The following is a 10,481-nucleotide window of genomic DNA, read 5'->3' as shown; positions in this document are numbered from 1 at the left end:
TTTCCTGATTTTGAAGATGTACTTCTGGAGAGTACTCTCACAGTTACAGAGGTGAATCTGATTTTGCTAAGTAATAGCACTTTTGCTTTCTGTCCCTTGCAAAAGCCCCCAAATCCCACAAATCACTAAAGAACTTACTCAAATAACCAAACACCACCTGTTCCCCAAAAACCTATGGAAATAAAAGAAAAAGAGAGAGTAAAATAATTCGACTGGTAACACAGATCCAAAGCGTTTTTTCTCAGAAAGGTGATTTAAAATATGGTCACAAAAATTTTAGCCAATACCAACTCATCAAGTATGGTCTTGGGGGAGGTTTTTTTAATTTCAAGAGTCCCAGAATTTTCAAAGGTAAAATGAGAAGCATAATATAATGTAAAATGTAGCTGTTTGATCATATAAACCTTTATAGTATACAAATACTTTCACATACACTACCTCAAGTAATCCTTTCCTAGCCACTTTCTACAAATGAAAAAATCGAGGCCCAAAGAAACTAAGAGAATGTCCACAGATTGAAACCACTATTTGAGGACTTCCTGCCATCACTCCTGATGCTATTACTTATAACTCCTTGATAATGTTTTAACACATGGGCTGCTAAATTGGATCTAGTGTGTGATTAGCACACATTTTTAAAGTTTGAATGCTTTTAGGCAAACCATGTACTTTCCAGCTCAGTTCAGTCTTCCCACTACTACCAATATTATCAATTCATGTGTGTGAGAAATCATTCTGTGTTTATTTTCCTTGGGTAATAGTAATCACCTACTTGAACACTTGGGGTCTTAGCCATTTGTTTTTTCTTAAGAGCCTGATCAATATTCAATAGCAACAATTTTTTAAAAAGTCCTCAAAAGAGACCAGGCACGGTGGCTCACGCCTCTAATCCCAGCACTTTGGGAGGCTGAGGCGGGTGGATCACAAGGTCAGGAGAGGGAGACCATCCATGCTAACATGGTGATACCCCGTCTCTACTAAAAATACAAAAAATTAGCTGGGCGTGACCACTGCACTCCAGCCGGGCGACGGAGCAAGACTGTCTCAAGAGAAAAAAAAAAAATTCCTTAAAAGAGTCTATATGACTTTGTACTGTGATTTATAACCAGATTTACTAAGTGGTTAATTATGATAACCCAAACTTTCTTTTGCACTCTTCAAAAAGGCTTTTTGCATACTCTATTTAATGGTGAAACTAAAAAGTGAAAATACAGATGGGCTAGACAATCTATAAATTACAAATTATTAGTAATAAAATAATTAACCAGTGTTAAGTTCTACTGATACTGTAATAATGTATTGTTTCAAGGCAAAATAAATGGAATATTTGGTGTATGGATTACACAATACTTCTTTTCCCCTTGGCATAACATAGAAGATCCATTTATAAGAGACCCATTAATAGTCAAAAATGTTTATATACTGGCCGGGCGCGGTGGCTCAAGCCTGTAATCCCAGCACTTTGGGAGGCCGAGACGGGTGGATCACGAGGTCAGGAGATCGAGACCATCCTGGCTAACACGGTGAAACCCCGTCTCTACTAAAAATACAAAAACTAGCCGGGCGAGGTGGCGGGCACCTGTAGTCCCAGCTACTCGGGAGGCTGAGGCAGGAGAATGGCGTAAACCCGGGAGGCGGAGCTTGCAGTGAGCTGAGATCTGGCCACTGCACTCCAGTCCGGGCGACAGAGCGAGACTCCGCCTCAAAAAAAAAAAAAAAAAAATGTTTATATACAAGAGTAGAGTATGTCCTCTTATCCTTGCTCAAAACTCTAAAAGACATCTAAGATTATCTGAAACCACTCTTCTGAGATTGTACCAATAGCAAATGTATTCCACAAATTCTATAAATTTCAAAAAAAGGACCATGTGAATGCCCAAATTATGACGGCACCCCAAAGAACATGCATGGGCACATTTCTGACACTGTTACTTAGCATATAAAAATGCACACTTCAATGGCTGGGTGTAGTGGCTCACATCTGTAATCCCAGCACTTTAGGAGGCCAAGGTGGGCAGATCACAAGGTCAACAGATCGAGACCATCCTGGCCAACATGATGAAACTCCATCTCTACTAAAAATACAAAAAGTAGCTGGGCGTGGTGGCACACACCTGTAGTCCCAACTACCTGGGAGGCTGAAGCAGGAGAATCACTTGCACCCAGGAGGCAGAGGTTGAAGTGAGCTGAGATCACGCCACTGCACTCCAGCCTGGCCAAAGAGCGAGACTCCATCTCAAAAAAAAAAAAAAAAAAAGCACACTTCAGTGAACAATATCTGAATGAGCATTGTGAGCATTGTATTCCAAAGCTTTCCTGCAAAACTATCAGTAAGAAATTCTCTGACTTCTCAGTGGAATTTTAGTTTCTCAATCTTAAATTGAGACCCCAAAACATCCTTCTACTTGTTGCATAAATATAATGGAAAAAATTATTAGCTCACTTAGGCACCCTGAAAACTAGTAGTATGTATTAACAAATGATAATGGTCTAAATTTTTTTTTATAGCATGAAAAGGTTAAAATCACGACAAAGAAGCCCTTTTGAACCTTGCTTAGATAGCTTACTGTAAACACCAGCTGAAAATAAAATCAACAGTCAAAACCTGTTTCCTTTTCCCCAATTTTTTTAGTTACAAGTAAAATGAGAGCCACTAGAATTATTTTTCAGAAAACTTACCACCAGAATTATTTTTCAGAAAACTTACCACCAGGGGGCAGTTCACTTGTAATTAAGGTAAGATTCTAATCTGTCAAAATTTAAGAATCTGAATAATTACCAGTAAGTAGAAAATGAACAAAGAATGATTTTATAAACCTGCTTCAAGGTTATTTGAGAATTTTAATGCAAAGATTTAAAAACATTGATGCTACTGAAAGCATATTACTACTGTATGTAGGTATGTATAAAATTAGAGCCGCCAAAAAAACCATTTCAGAGTAAGTATAAAGAACACAAAAACCCAAATAGAGTTGTACTAAGTCTCCTTACAGATAACTTTGCCACAATATTAAAAGGCAAACAACAAGAAAAAACTCTCTGGTAGGTTATTAGGATGTTTACTTACTTTGAAAAAAAATTTTTTTATTCCCAGCAATATATCCATATAATTAAAAACATAACTAAAAATATAGAGCACAAATTAAAATATTTTCCTTGAAATGGTTTCAATATTTTTCTTTTGTTTTTTAAAGAAGATGAAATCTTGCTGTTCTCCAGGCTGGTCTCAAACTCCTGGGCTCAAGCGATTCTCTCAACTCAGCCTCCCACGTAGTTGGGATTACAGGCATGCAACCACCATGCACAAAGTCCGGATTCAATATTTTTCCAAGAAATGTTTCTTTTGCTTATATTTTGAAATTAAGGACTGTCCTCAGGACAGGAAAATATGAAGTTCATTTAAAAAAATTAATTCAAAATAAGCCCAATAGCACAAGAGCCCAAAAAGGAAGTTTAGCCATCCAGATAAAGTGTTTTCTGTTTTTTTTTTTTTTTTTTTTTGTTAGGTTTTTTTTTAAAGGCTGTTTCTAAACACTTCAAAAGATGAATTACATGCTTTGGATATTACTAAGTTGAACTGCCAAACACAATACTATGAATTCATAGTATCAAGACCCATTATTTTAAAGAAACCTAAGTATATGACTGTATCTTTTATAAATTAATGACAAAAAAAAGAAAAATCTATTTCATTCTGGATCACTACAAGTTCTATTTCTGTGTCTTGAGAGTCTTGGTTTGTTACTTAAGTGGAATGGTCTATTACTGTTGGAACACTAGGCAACAATAGTTGTAAAGCTCCGAATTTGTAGGATTAAAAAAATGATACACACTACTATTTTTTTAAAGTGTATAAAATTTTAAAGTAAACCTGTGATTAAATTCACAAACTCACAATCTAATTACTTGATATTTATTAATATTTGTTTTAAGGGCAACTTAATGAAGACAATGGTACTAATATTAAATTTACCTTAATTTAGTGGCATTGCCTCAACTTACCCCCACCCCTTCTTTGGTTAATGGGACTCCCTTCCTTTGCAGAACTACTACCTCCTATTCTGTTTCTGGTGACACCACCAACCTAAATCCCATATATTCAACTTTTTAGGGAAAAATAGTTGGATACACTATCTCCACTGGGAGGGAGACAGTAAAAAGTAGAAAGGCAAAATCTCTTTCTATAACTTCCCCAAGAGGGAGATGTTTATCTCTGCATTTTCCTGAGGGCAACAATATAGGGAAAGAAGTCTTCTCTTTACTAAAAAATATTGGAATTTCCCTCCTTTCATAATATATTGCAATAAAATCACGTAAGCCTTTTTCCTATCAGGGCATTACTCTTAATCATTTCTAGTCATCCAACCTAAAAGACCTATGACAATTATCATTAACTTTTTATATTGATCTTAAAAAGCATCTGAAACAGACACATTTTACTAAGTGATTCAAAATTTTACTAAGTGATTTAAAATAACATGAAATGATTTAAACCAGGAGAAAGGAAAGTGAACAGGGATGAGGGTAGGGCACATTTGACCATGTTCAAGGATTGTGAGGGCTGGGAGATAAGAATATGGAGGTTCATTACACTAATTTTGTGCACGTTCAAAATTTGCCATGATAACATAAACTTTTAAAAGACCTTTGTTGACACATCACCTGCTTAGACTGATAATTCTCAAGGATCTCAGTGAAACACTTTTTTGGAGTTTCTCCATTCAACTAGCCTTGAGGTAAGAAATACTCTTCCCTTCCCAAGGCTCAGAATTATTTTCTAAACAGCCCCAAATATTTCCATATGCTAAAGAAAAGAGCATTATTAATCAATAATGCATATGTCCCTAAGACCTCACACTATTAAATCTTTAGGAAATCAGTTTTCCTAACACTCTATTTATTGTGTTACCACTTTTCCCCTTATGTAGATAACTCATTTACTAATTAATATTTATTCACCTGTCAGAATTGCCTTTATACAACTGATTTCCATAATGCCTCTTAGATTACAATCTCCAAATAGACAAGGATTTAACTTCCTTGTACAGTGTATTGCTTAGTGCCAGTTGTTAAAAAGCCACAGAAAATTCTAGGTGTCAGTTCTAAACACCTAGAAGGGAAATATATTTCTCTGTTATCCTGCGCTGACTGATGACTTTGGATATACTGCATACTGTGAACCATTATAGGGCTATAACTCATCTCTAGAGTATAAATTTCACTAGATTAAGAAAAAGTACAGAATCAAGCAAACAGCTGAGACATCAATGTAATTTTTTTTCCTTTTTTTTTTCCAGTTACACCTTAGATCACATTTTTCCCAGCTTCACATCAGACCTCAAAATCACTGGCTTCTCTACTATTTGTGATGGGCTGAGGATAAGAGAAGTGTGTTCGAATTCACCTTATTCTAACAAAAAGGCAATTAAGTTCAAAGGAAAGCTGATTTCTAACTACAAATGTTCTTAGTTCTTTGCAAGATAACATTTTTATATCTGCTTAAATCCAGAGAGATTTTTATTCCACAATTAGATTTTAACATCAATAAAATCTTAGATATAACAATGCAGATGAACAATTTAATTTGCATTGAAATAAATATTAGACATACAAAGCACATACAGTGAAAAAGGGTCACAATAAATTACAAGTAGAGACATTATTTCCCTCGATCACCCAAAGAAAGCCCTTGATACTTCCAATTTCACACCATCAAATTTATCATTCTTGCTGATTTAAGCAGAACACAAAACAAATATGGATCCCAGGGCTTACTTTCACAGGTACCAGCATGGATAATTTACTACCGTGATCCAATTTGGAAATCAGTAGGGACCAGTAAATCGCTGCATAAAAGAAAGAGTGAATGAGGTCCTTTTTCCTTAGTGTCAGCAGGCTATGATTATTATGTTTATTAGATTTTCTTGAAAGGACTTCACATTTTCTCAGATATGCAGGAGAACTATATTTCCCCTCTGAGCTCTACATTAGCATTTATGTGCTTTGGTCTTGAATACAGAGGAATGAATTTTTCAATTTATTTTATAAATTTATATAGTCTGGACAGCATTGGCCTGAAGAATGTAACCCTCCAACCTGTACAATATTAGATATTAAAAATGGATTCAAGAGAAGTTACTAAGAAATGCTGACATACTGTCTATACAAATTTTTAGTTCAATATATGCCATTATATAAAGCACCAAAAGTAATGCATTTATAAATCAAACCATTTTTTATGACCCTGTTTCTAATCTTTGTAACCCTTTTACATTTGTTCCAATATACACACATCATAAATGATACTTGCTCAACACTTCACTGATTTGGTCTCAACTTAAAAAAATACATATGTAGGCAAAAATTAATGTCAAAAGGAACTGTTCTAACAGTTACAAGAGAAAACAGTATATGTTTGGAACTAAATTGTCATGAACCAAGAAAAACAAGGTTAGTTTCAAAGTGCTAAGCATATCAAGTGAGTAGCTTCAGAAGACTAGATAACATGAAATGATTCTTAGGCCATTCTTTCTCCTGGAATATGAGCTAATTGTTAGATCTCAGCAAAGATATCCACCTATACTTTTTTCCTATTGTTTTCTAAGAAAGGAATCTGCTTTCGATTTTAAAATACTGTGCTTTCTTTATCTGTTGTGACATCAACTTACATTGCAGGTCAGATTTCCTACATGCACAAGAGGAGAAAGGCTATAGAGTTAATCCATCACACTTGAATATGTTCCTTCTAAAGAACCCATGTGAACATCGACTTAGAACATAAACATTTCCTAGAATAGTTACTACCAGGAAACCTCCCAAACTCTTAGCAGCTCCTTTCTTCTCCTTCATAGCAGATCCAATCATAACTTTCTACCCTGAATATAAGACTGCTCCTTAAAACAATCTCTGGAAATAAATCCTAGATTTACACAGGTATGCCTTTGGTATACTAAATGTTGAGCTATAATATCATATAGTCTCTGGAATTCTCCTAATCCTAGAGAATTCTAGTGAGTTGTTAAGGAAACTAGTTGTCTCAGCCAGGCTCAGTGGTTCACACCTATAATCCCAGCACATTGGGAGGCCAAGGCAGGCAGATCACTTGAGGCCAGGAGTTCCAAGATCAGCCTGACCAACATGGTGAAATCCTGTCTCTACTACAAATACAAAAATTAGCCAGGCATGGTGGTGCATGCCTGTAGTCTCAGCTACTAGGGAGGCTGAGGCATGAGAATCGCTTGAACCCAGGAGGCAGAGGTTGCAGTGAGCCGAGACTGCACCACTGCACTCCAGCCAGGGAAACAGAAAGAGAATCTGTCTTAAAAAAAAAAAAAAAAAAAAAAAAAAGAGAGAGAGAGAGAGAGAGAGAGAAACTAGTTGTCTCTATAAGCCAAGTTTAATTTTCAAATCTAGGTACCATTCCTCATATCATATCTAAAAATTTTATATTACTATCAAAAGTCAAAATTTTAAGAGGTTGAACTGGCTATATCTAGTCTACCTACAAAATTATAATGAAAACATTTTAAGTACTATTTTCCTACACATCTGAAAATGAAGGAGAAAGTACAATTTTATATTAGTGTGTTTCGGTGATTTAGGCACTTAGCATGAAAAGAAAAAACTGGATAGACCACGATCTGAATGATGTCACTCCAAATTGTGCCCTATTTTACTGTTTTCCTAGAAAGCACATTGACAGGGTACTTCTTTTGAATAATTCAGTATTTTAAAAATGTAGGCTAGGTGCGGTGCCTCAGGCCTGTAATCCCAGCACTTTGGAAGCCCGAGACGGACGGATCACGAGGTCAGGAGCTCAAGACCAGACTGGTCAACATGGTGGAACCCCATCTCTACTGAAAATACAAAAATTAGCCAGGCATGGTGGCAGGTGCCTGTAATCCCAGCTACCTGGGGGGCTGAAGCAGGAAAATTGCTTGAATCTGGGAGGTGGAGGTTGCAGTGGGCTGACATGGCGCCATTGCACTCCAGCCTGGCCAATATGAGTGAAACTCCATCTCAAAAACAAACAAGCAAGCAAACAAAAAATGCTTAATATTTTTTCAATCTTGAATGATTACATATTTAAAAGGGCCATGGAATTCAGGGACTTAGTTTTATAGCTGACTCAGCACTTTTGGTGGCATTTAACCTTCAAACACACCATGTAAAAATGGGGGGCTACCTGAGGAAAGAGTGCCACCTACTGATTATAAACATAACTGTCCGTGGCTACTTCTTCCTTCAAGTTTTCATTTCAAAGTGTCAAAATTAGTCTAATTTGTGTGACAGCTTTGAGACTGTCAGATTCTAAGGAGGATGAGGAAGGAAGAGTTGGTGGTCAAAATAACTATGTTAATCAAAATAAACTCCTAAGCATTAGCATTAGTTAAGTTTCTTCACCTCAATCTCTCAAAATTAATGTTATTCTGAACTAAAACTTTTAAAAAAATCTCTCAGTTCTACTTGTCTTATTACACATATACTCATCTTCTTTTCCAGAAAAAATAATATTCATGTCCTAAACTTAGAAACCTAACCTGAAGTTTTGGTCTGGATTTTTAGGAAGAAGGAAGTATTGATAATTTCATCATTCTTAGCTCTGTAACAGAACCTACTAATTTTTCATAATTTTTAGTTTAATATTATAGCTGGCCTTGATGTTCTCTGTAAAGGACATTCTTAAATATTCAAGTCTAACTGTCTTTTTTTTTTTTTTTTGAGACGGAGTCTCGCTTTGTCGCCCAGGCTGGAGTGCAATGGTGATGATCTCGGCTCACTGCAAGCTCCGCCTCCTGGGTTCACACCATTCTCCTGCCTCAGCCTCCAAGTAGCTGGGACTACAGGCATGCACCACCACGCCCGGCTAATTTTTTGTATTTTTAGTAGAGATAGGATTTCACCGTATTAGCCAGGATGGTCTCGATCTCCTGACCTTGTGATCCGCCCACCTCGGCCTCCCAAAGTGCTGGGATTACAGGGGTGAGCCACCACGCCCGGCCAAAGTCTAACTTTCTTTAAAAATTCGCTTGCTTGCTTTCTTCTAGGAGGATCTACCTCTGAATCTTATTCCCAAAAAAAACACTAAATACAAATTGCACTTAATAAATTTCTCTTTAGACTGATATTAGAGTTTAAATTAATAAGGTACCAACTATACAAAAGGACAGAGAATCCTTGCTAAAATAAAGTAGATTTTGTATAAGGCTTCCATCTATCCAAAAAGGTTTAATATTTAAGTGCTGGAAGAACAATGGTACTACACCACTTCCTGAAGAATTAGACACTCTGGATGTTAAATGAACTTCTTTTAAACCTGTAATTAACAATAAGTTGAACGATGCAGTAAAGAGTTAATTTCTCTTACTACATTCATTCTATATATTGCTATTTTATTTCCTTAATTTTAATTTGATAGGTATACATGTAACACTGTAATTTCAAATTCCAAATCAGCTGGTTGTAGATATTTCTATTGCAGAATTTCTAACTATGAGTTCATGCAAACTAAACATCTAGTAATGCTCAAATTGTAAAATTTACTTTTTCGTGAGTTTAAGAGTTCCTTTTTTGTATATTAAACCTTCCTTTAAGAAACAAATGTTTCAACTTGTCAAACATGAGTATATCAGAAATATTGTAATTCTGCTATAATGACACAAACCCTCAATTTAAAGCACAGTGTTGTTTTATATTGTAGTAGTTTTAATGTTAAAATTTTTTGTTAAAACCAACATGGATTACTGACCAATTATCTTGACCAACAGTACTTTTCAAAATAAAAAGGAAAAACTCAAAACAGACACACAGATCTTTAAAAGATAATCATGATTTAAAAAAAAATCATGGATCATGGTATAAACAGAGCACAGAAAAGGAAAATAAGAAATGAAAAAAAACCGTTGAAATTCAAATAAGTTTTATACTTCAGTTAGTAGTATTGTTCTGGGGCTAATATCTTACTTTAGACAAACGTTCTACAGTTACGTAAAATGTTAACATGAGAGGAGCTGATTACAAGGGTATGCAAAAGAACTCTTCTTGGCCAGGCGCGGTGGCTCACACTTGTAATCCCAGCACTTTGGGAGGCCAAGGCAGGCAGATCACGAGGTCAGGAGATCGAGACCATCTTGGCCAACATGGTGAAACCCCATCTCTACTAAAAATACAAAAATTTTGTATTTTTACAATACAGCTGGGACTACAGGCATGGTGTTGTGCACCTGTAGTCCCAGCTACTCGGGAGGCTGAGGCAGGAGAAGCACTTGAACCCGCGAGGCAGAGGCTGCAGTGAGCCAGGATTACGCCACTGTACTCCAGCCTTGGAGACAGAGAGAGACTCCGTCTCAAAAAACAAAAACAAAACAAAAAACCTCTCTTGTACATTTCCGACTCTTCTATAAATCTAAAAGATTTTTTTAAATTATAGGAAAAGCCTTCAGCTGCCAAAATTTCTTGACATAATTCAAGACTTCATTTTT

The sequence above is a fragment of the Rhinopithecus roxellana genome, chromosome 2 (assembly GCF_007565055.1).
Source record: "Rhinopithecus roxellana isolate Shanxi Qingling chromosome 2, ASM756505v1, whole genome shotgun sequence".
Taxonomy (NCBI): Eukaryota; Metazoa; Chordata; class Mammalia; order Primates; family Cercopithecidae; genus Rhinopithecus; species Rhinopithecus roxellana.
This window is presented reverse-complemented; position numbering follows the sequence as displayed.